The 9048-nt window shown below is 32.7% G+C and overlaps 1 non-coding gene across 1 annotated transcript; it reads right to left on the bottom strand.

Annotated features, from left to right (window-relative positions):
- Positions 1-7998: 7998 nt before the first annotated feature.
- On the bottom strand, positions 7999-8071 carry Trnav-uac. The gene has a single exon. It is a non-coding gene; the product is annotated as a tRNA-Val (tRNA).
- Positions 8072-9048: the final 977 nt, after the last annotated feature.

Raw genomic sequence — 9048 nt, 5'->3', positions numbered from 1 at the left:
CTTAACTAAATGTAAACAATCTTGATACATCTTTTTATTGAAACATATGCTTTACAAATCAATAGGTATAAAAATAGGCATGCCATTTCATATGAAGCTAAGTATTTGTATTTTGTATTTGAAGGTAAGGGAAAATCATTTTATAAATGTATATTTCATTAAATAGACATCTCAAGATTGTTTACATTTAGTTAAGTACCTAAACAGATGGACTATAAAACATCATTTTTTTAATTATCAGAGTTAGAAAAATCTTCGGATGCATTCTGAATTTACACCTCATCAATTTTTATTCTTGCTTGTACCTACTTTTATTTTGTTTTATTTTGTATGATTAAATGATTATTGAAATTTTGCGTTTAGTTCTTCGACGAATTAAAATAATTCTATAAACACAATTAATTATTGTTGTCAATTTAATGTCAACAATAATAAGAACAAAATTAACCAACAGATTTTATTTTTTTATTTTTTTTTTATTATTTATGTTACATAAATAAGTAATGTACGACAAATCGCGTAGTAGAACGTGTCATTATCTTTTTTTTTGTCATCGAAACAAAAAGTTAGGTACAACACACTGCCCTCCTTATCATAACTAACGTAATCGACATTTTTAAACTTCCGAGATATTGGCGCCTAAAGTTTTTTATTTTATTTTTGTTGTTACGAGAAAACTAAAAGTTATATTTCAATTATTTTAATTTTTTTGGATACCTGTGATCATAATCTTTATTTCTATGGCAGTGCATTTGTAAATTATTTATTATGACTAGTGAACCTAGAGAAGCCAATAGTACTTTAGTACGCATAACTAACGTAAATGAAACAAATGTGATATTTATGACTGGTAACATCGTAGTACGATATTTATGATTAGCAAAACTATGGAAGAGTTTGGATCACAGTCCTTTTCATACGACCTAATTACAGCAAGTACGTTGTTTATGACTAGCAAACTCTTGTAAATTCGAAGTAGTACGGTATGATTGACATAAATTAAATACTAAATATGTGAAAAAATATAACACAATTAATACGTATTGTTTTGATGATATGGTGATTAGTAATAGAAAAAAATCTTGAGATCAGGTAATTTCATGGTTATTTATTATTTAGCAGTCTTTGAATTATAAAGCAAACAATTAGGTTGTTATTAGGATCTATTAGTATAATCAGTCTAGTAACAATAATAATAACGAATCACAATTAAAACAATGCTTCTAAACCAAAAAATACTAAAAAAAAATTGACCCTCCCTTGAAAAAACTAAAGTAATTCTTAAATATTATTAAAAAATACAGCAAAAACTCAACAAAACACATTGGTAACAAAAAAAATGAATATGATATTTTTAATGCACTGCACTCATAGACTTTAAGTCAAGTCCGTTGCTTCCGAAACATATAAATTATAGCATGATTTTCTATTATCGGGCATTTAGAGGCAAGAGTCTTGAAATAATGGATTCCTTTATATCTGCGCTAATAAAGCAATATTTTTTGGGTTAAGGTAATTTTAAGGTTCTAATTTAATGGCAACTTCTGGGAATTCCTGTAACTTTATTATCTTAGCCTGCAAGAAATCTAGAGTTTGGGATTCTTCGTCATAATGACTACTTTTATATTTTAATTGGTAAAGTCCTCTCTCAGCCCGTACTACCACCATATCCTTCAAATATACTCGCGGCTCGTATTTCCGTAGCTTGTGTTGTGATGCACAATCATGAAAGTAAAAGAAATCTGATACATCCATGACCTTAACGAAATTTCTTTTTGTATTCGTAGACCGAACACACTCCACGAAATAAAAAGTCTTACACCTTGTCCATCTTCTTTAAAGCCAGTTCTACCTGGTGGTGGAAAGAGTCGGTGGACATAAAGGTGTGGCCTGGCTCAAAATACTTAAGGGTAAATGATTGTACTGCAATTCAATTACAATTAACAACCTGAACTAAAGATGTAAACAATATCCAGTTCTTATTTTGCGCCGCCACCAGCCACAGAGATAACATTTTCAGAATCTCTTACAAACAAAGAAGGCCCGAAAAGCTGAAACTATGTCTTCATGGTGCCTACCGGGTATAGTTTCATTCTAAATGGCCGCAAACGGTTCACGCACCCTCGTTTGAGTACCTAGAGGGATAAAGCTTTCAAAAACATCATTCGGATTTTGGAGCGCTAAATCTGTATCTATTTTATACTTAATACGAATTTCAGCATATTTTAATTTATGTATTTTATAAGTAGTACATACATTACAAGCTTCGACCAAATTATCGTCTTTACGAGTCGGATCATGGTTGTTGAATATGCCGCACTGCTCGCATTGTTCATGGCCCTATTTCACCATTGAAATATTCATAGCTTTAACTTCTTTTATACAATATAACTCAAATGATACTTCTAGATTAGGGTGGTGCGAGCAAAAATGTTTATACATCGATGTTATAGTAATATTGCTGGGTAAATACAGTCTATTAGGTGCATGTTCACATCTATAATGTGAAATGCACGGATTGAAAGTCAAAGTCAAAGTAAAAGATTATTTATTCCATAGGAAAAATAAATTTACACTTGAAAACGTCACATTTAAGCTACTGCTCGCTCATTACGCTGACCTCCCTGAGAAGAACCAGCAGGAAACTCTAGGGATTGCTCTTTTAAAATAAACTTAAATGCTATGGAATACACTTTGAATGAAATTTGTGTGGATTCTGGAGCCATGTCATCTTTCCATACATCTTTATCTAACACGTAGTCTTCAATTTTGTAATATGATTTTTTGATCAAAATATTTTTAATGTAGTTTAAAACTTAGGAAATGATAAACTTAATAATAGGGGTTAAAGTATGAAATTGCCGATTTGTACTGAAAATCTAAATTGTTTATTTTTTAAATTTTTAACAAATTTATTTAATCAAAATAGTTGCCATTATTATCTATACATTGCTGCCATCTAATGGGAAGGTTATTAATGCCTTTGCGATAGAACTCCGACGATCTAGACTGCACAAACTGTGTGAAAGCATTTTGTACTGCCTCCTGGGAAGAAAACTTCTTGTCACGTAGATAATTGTCCAAATCACGAAAAAAATGGTAGTCCGTTGGAGCAAGGTCTGGTGAATACGGAGGATGACGAATGGTTTCTAACTGCAGTTCCTGAAGGGTCAAAATGGTTTCTCGTGCTGTGTGAGGTCTCGCGTTGTCGTGGAGCAATAATGGTGAAGATCGATTCATGAGTCGGGGCTGTTTTACTGCTAGTTTTGTCAACATGGTTCGGAGTTCGGCACAATAGACATCTGCCGTTATTGCTTGACCAGATCGGAGAAAACTATAGTGAATAACACCATGCTGAGACCACCAAACAGTTACCATTACCTTTTTATTGGTAAGTTTTGCTTTAGGACACTGTTGTGGCATTTGACCTGGGGTCAGCCATTGCATTTATCTTTTCCGGTTATCATAAAGAATCCACTTTTCATCACATGTTACAATTCGATCCAATATTCCTTCATTTCTGTACCGGTTCAACAAGGCAACACAAGTTTCAACACGCGTTTCTTTCTGCAGATCAGTCAAATCATGAGGCACCCATTTTTCGTATTTTTTTATTTTATTGATTTGACGCAAGTGAGTCAATATTGTGGGTAAGGTAACGTTAAACCATGCCGCTAATTCCTGGGTAGTTTGACTAGGATCGGCTTCCACTATCTCTCTTAATTCATCGTTATTCACCTGTGTGGGCGGTCTTCCTCGTGGCTCGTTCTTTAAGTCGAAATTTCCATCACGAAAGCGTTTAAACCAAAATCGCACGGTGCGTTCATTAGTAGACCCCTCTCCAAACGCAGCATTGATATTGCGGGCTGTTTCTGCCGCGTTAGTTCCGCGTCGGAACTCGTATTCAAAAATCACTCGAATTTTCGCAGTATCCATCTTTCTTGTCTAAATTGAATAACAAAAACAATTGAAAGTCGATATTCAAATGTTTCAAATTTAAAAAAAAAATCACAGAAACCATTTGAAAAAAGTTTCATTCGAAAACCTCAAACCATGAAGATTCTATGAAAATTCAAAGAACCTATTGCAATAAAACGGCAATTTCATACTTTAACCCCTAATATATGCTCCGGAATCTTATTGTAAAAACGTATACAGTTCCCCGTAAAAGAGTTGTTTACCTTGGTTAAACGAAATCGTGGTAAGCTTTAATATGACAAATGATCATATCTTTGTTTATTTGGTTTACACGTTCGTAAGTCCCGCGATTGGATTTTTGCTCATTAATTGCTTTTTTCGACACGCCTCTAATTCTAGAATCATTTCCAGCGCTATGACTCTTAGCCCAGCGTCATAATGCTGCATAGCCCAGAGAAGTCAAAAAAAATGTTTTACAAACCTCAATTTTGTTATTGTCAACTTATGGTAAATATTTGTATCTTTTCGTTTTTCCTTGCTAATTTGGAGTCTCTTTTGTACCGATTTTTCGCATTAATGCTTAATGCAACGTAAACATCATGAATTTTCTTTCTTTGACTGTCATCAATTTTCGTTGAACACATTTTCTTGCAAGTTAGAAAATTACATGGACTTTTTAAGGACTTTTTTCTCTTTGTTCTTGTAGTTTTTTATCATCTCTCTATTTTTTAGACTCTTCAAATTGTCTTCTTTTCCTAAGTTCTCCGTTTTTGTGAACCCTTTGTCTCCTTGAGTAACATTTGAATCATTTATATTTTACATTGTAGTTCCTTCTTGTTCAGTTGTTTGTTTACTTATTTTCTCTTCTGTATTGTTGCCTTTGTTGTTGTGATTGATTATGCCGTTTGTATATTCATTAATATCAGTTACTTGCATATTTATATTGTCTTTTTTTCTATTGTCTTCGTTGTGCTGATTATTTATGTCGTTTATACTGTCTTCTACCCTAATATATTCGTTGTGCTGATAATTTATGTTGTTTGCTTTCTTTTCTGTCCTTTTTTCTCATTGTTCTGATTAGTTAAGACTTTTATTGTTTCTCCTAGTTCAAGTTTTTGGTGTTCTATATATTTTTCTTTCTTCGTATTTTTGTAGTCATTTGTAACTTTTTCCGGTTCAATTATTTGGCATGTAGGTATTTTCGTAGTTTCTATTGTTCTCTTCTATAAATAATTTTCTTTTTACTCCTTTTTGCATTATGCTAAACTCGCATGTACTATTTTGGCCTCTAGTCACTTGTTGCTGTGCTACCTCTCAGTGACTTAGGTCTCACATTTTCACCATCAGAACTGCTACTTTCGCTATAATCGGCATCAGGAATACAATTTTGATCTTTAACACTGTCATACGAATCATTGAACGCACCAGATTTCTTTGAATCATCATTTTATTTAGTTACTAATATTTCATCACAAAAGTACGTTAGGATTTTGCGGGATGACAAAAAATCTTTATGTACTGATTGTTTTAGTTTTGATAGGTAATAATTTTTTTATCAGTCTAAACGAATTATCACGTTCGTTGCGGCGTTCATCGTTAAAAATAACATTAAAGTCATTAAAATCCAGACTTCTACACCAAATGTTTTTTAAATCAGTCTTCTTTGTTTTTTTCTTTTCAATTAATTTTATGTGTCCGTCGGGATGGATGGACCAAACGATATATAAAATTCAAACTGTGCTCATTATTAACTACCACGGAAGTTTATGCGGTCTGTGTTTACTACATATTTTCTGCTATTTAGTGCTATTATTGATATATTTTCTACCTTTGCGCTAAGGGAACTATTAAAGAAATAAAGTTGCCAGCCATTCTGACGTCAGGTTTGTTGGACCACTTTACGTTTTTCATGATTCTAGCAGTATATAATTTACTTTTTTGTATCTACCTACATCCATTCAACAATTTTAGGAAGCTTCTATAGAAAGTTATTAAAATAATAATAATAAAACGCCTTTGCATAATGTATCTTCTAAAAGGACAGTTTATCTTCTTCGTGTAAGTTTTACCAATCAAACTATCAAAGAACTACAACTTGCGTTGCTTGTTTTTGGTGTCTAAAGTAGCAAACACCTCATACTGGAAACACTAGTAATAAATATCGCATTTGACAATTATATCGATAATATCCCGTAAAAATAATAAACTAGCCGATATGTTCCAAAGCGTAACCATCGTATTTGATTTTGTGGTAGTTATTGTTGCGTACGCAATGCTGAAAGTATTTGATGTTACTAGCTATAACCATTATTTTCTTATAAACCACCGATGTGTTCCAAAGCGTAACCATCGTATTTGATTTTGTGGTAGTTAATGTTGCGTAAGTATTGCTAAAAGATGTCACTAGTCATCATAAGTGGCAAATACCTTAGTTACGCTTAGTACTTTCTTTTAGGTACGTCGGGGTTCCTAAACATAAGTATCACAATTGATTTTGCGATGTTTATTGTTAGTAAAACGAGCTGAAAATGTATATTACGTTGATTATGCTTAACAATAAAACTGAAACTAAATAAGATATTAAAAAACCGTTTCATAAGGGGTTGTAGTTTCGCGGAAAGTGTCGATTACGTTAGATATGATAAGGAGGGCAGCACAGTCCATCGTCAAGTTCGAATTTCAACAACCTTTTCCACGCTAGTGCGCAGATTTCTAATGAGAAAGAAAGCCTTTCCGAGCTGTGATGTGAAAAAGTTATTGTTCACGATGTTAGTAACATAGTCCTACGAGGTTGTTAATATTTTACACATAACCCTGTGTAAATAAGCTGGCAACTTCAAGGCTCTATGGTTAATTTAATTCTAATATTTTATTCAATGAAATCGTTTTCCTGTTATAGCAACTTTAGCTGATTTGTATAAGGTTACGCAGTCATATTTTTTAATTTAATTTAAAATGTCGTTATCAAAACATCGTTCAATTTAAAAACCTCCACTATAGTCCATTTGGTTAGGTTGTTGAGATGTCTGTTTAATGAAATACACATTTACAAAATGATTTTTACTTAAGTACCTTCAACTACAAAGTACAAATACTTAGCTTCAGAAATTGCATGCCTATTTTTAAAGCTATTGATTTGTAAATCATAATATGTTTCAATAAAAAGATGTATCGAGATTGTATACATTTAGTTTAGTTAAACAAATGGACTATAATAAGGCTAATTTTTGAAATGAAGTTTTAACTCATGAATTGGTAAATTATTTTTATGAAATAACCTAACCTCCGGTTAAAAAAACCGACCTCAAAAGTCATTCATCCCCTAGTTTACCACCCTCAGAGGTGGAATATTTCCTTCAAAATTAAATGGGACCACTTCTGAGGTACCCTCTTTCCAATAAAAACGAATCATCAATATCAGTGCACAAATGGCGGAGTTATCGCGTAACATACATACAAAAGAAAAAACTAAAATAGTTTGCCATCCTTAGAGGTGGAATATTTTATCCAAAATTCCAGCAAGTCCAATACCAATACTAATTCTCTTTCTAGATAGATAGATAGATAGATAAAAGCTTTATTCGCCACCATGACATCAGACACATGATATAGGCATTAACTTATATGTAACAATAATGATATTCTTATCTACTAATATTACACTTGGAAGTCATGGCAGTGAAAAAGGCGCTGGCGCAGCAAAAATGACGCGGCTGCCCGCGACACTGGTGTTCTGGCAGGACCCTAGCAACTAAAAAGAATCTAATCTAACAAAAAAAAGAATCATCAAAATCGGTTCATAAATGCGTAACATACTTACACAAAAAATTGAGTCGAATTGAGAGCTTTCACTTTTTAAAAGTCGGTTAAAATCAAGTTTTTTGTTAACCGTCTTCAATTTACATCTATTTGGGCTTTTCGACATTCAGACGAGCTCTCATCTTGTGCGACTCTGTACGTCATTGTTACATCACCTTAAAAATAAATTACTACGGTAACTAAAATAAAAATTACGTAAAAAGATAAAATAACATAAACAATCAAAAATTTACATTAAAAAAACAAAAAATGCAAAATTAATGATTCCGGCCAGGATCGAACTGGCGGCCTTCTGCGTGTAAAGCAGATGTGATAACCACTACACCACGGAACCAGGTGACTGTAGTGGCGAAATAACCTTACAGTTTCTATTGAGCTCAATTACTATAAATTATTTTGCTATAATTTTTTTTGAAGGCGTTAAGGTTTAACGCATATAATTATATAATAAATACGTACACAATATCTTCAACATATCCCTCGTCTTTGTTTTGTCTTTAATAATAGAAAGTCCATGTTAATATAATGTCCCCTTAAACTCTATATAAACAACTCTGATATTGTTTTTTATTAAAAATATACAAAAGTACAATATGATACATGAAATTTTGACTTAGATCATTTAAATCTTTATTTATAGCCGATTTCAAAAAAAGAGAGAGTTGACAATTCGACTGAATTTCTTTTTGTATGTATGTTATGCGATAACTCCGGTATTTGTGAACCGATTTTGATAATTATTTTTTTAAGCAGACGATAATTATTATATGAGTCATATGTGTAATAACTGCGCTCCGATTGGCTAACCCGACTTCGAAACAATTGACGGGTGTCGTCAATTGTTTCCCTCCAAATTGACCAGTTTAACTTGAGCATTGCTATAATGGACGAAAATAGCAAAATTGCATATTTAATATTTAATTACCGATTGAATGTAATTTCGTTTATTTTGTAATTAGATATTTTGCTGTTCCCAAACCACCGAATGGAACAGCCCGCATTGTTAGAGATATTTTCGTTATTACAATAAATACAGAATATTTTTGGAATATACGGAGACGTACACATAGGTCAGTTGTTGGCGCTGTACTATTACAGCTTTCTAATTTGTGATTTCAGCGGAAACGAGAATTGATATTTAAAAGTGGTATAAGGCCCATTTACCTGTTGCCCTTAAACGATGAGCTTGTATGAAAGCATTGATGCGTGTTGATGAGGCGAAAGATGTGTGTCAGGACCGAAGCAAGTGGAAGACTGTTGTCTCTGCCTACCCCGATGCCAAAAAAAAGAAGTACATGTATGTATGTAAGT

This window comes from Hyposmocoma kahamanoa, unplaced genomic scaffold (genome assembly GCF_003589595.1).
Source record: "Hyposmocoma kahamanoa isolate Upper Pololo Valley unplaced genomic scaffold, ASM358959v1 84, whole genome shotgun sequence".
Classification (NCBI taxonomy): Eukaryota; Metazoa; Arthropoda; class Insecta; order Lepidoptera; family Cosmopterigidae; genus Hyposmocoma; species Hyposmocoma kahamanoa.
The sequence above is the reverse complement of the archived record's forward strand: the minus strand, read 5'-3'. Positions and strand labels throughout refer to the sequence as shown.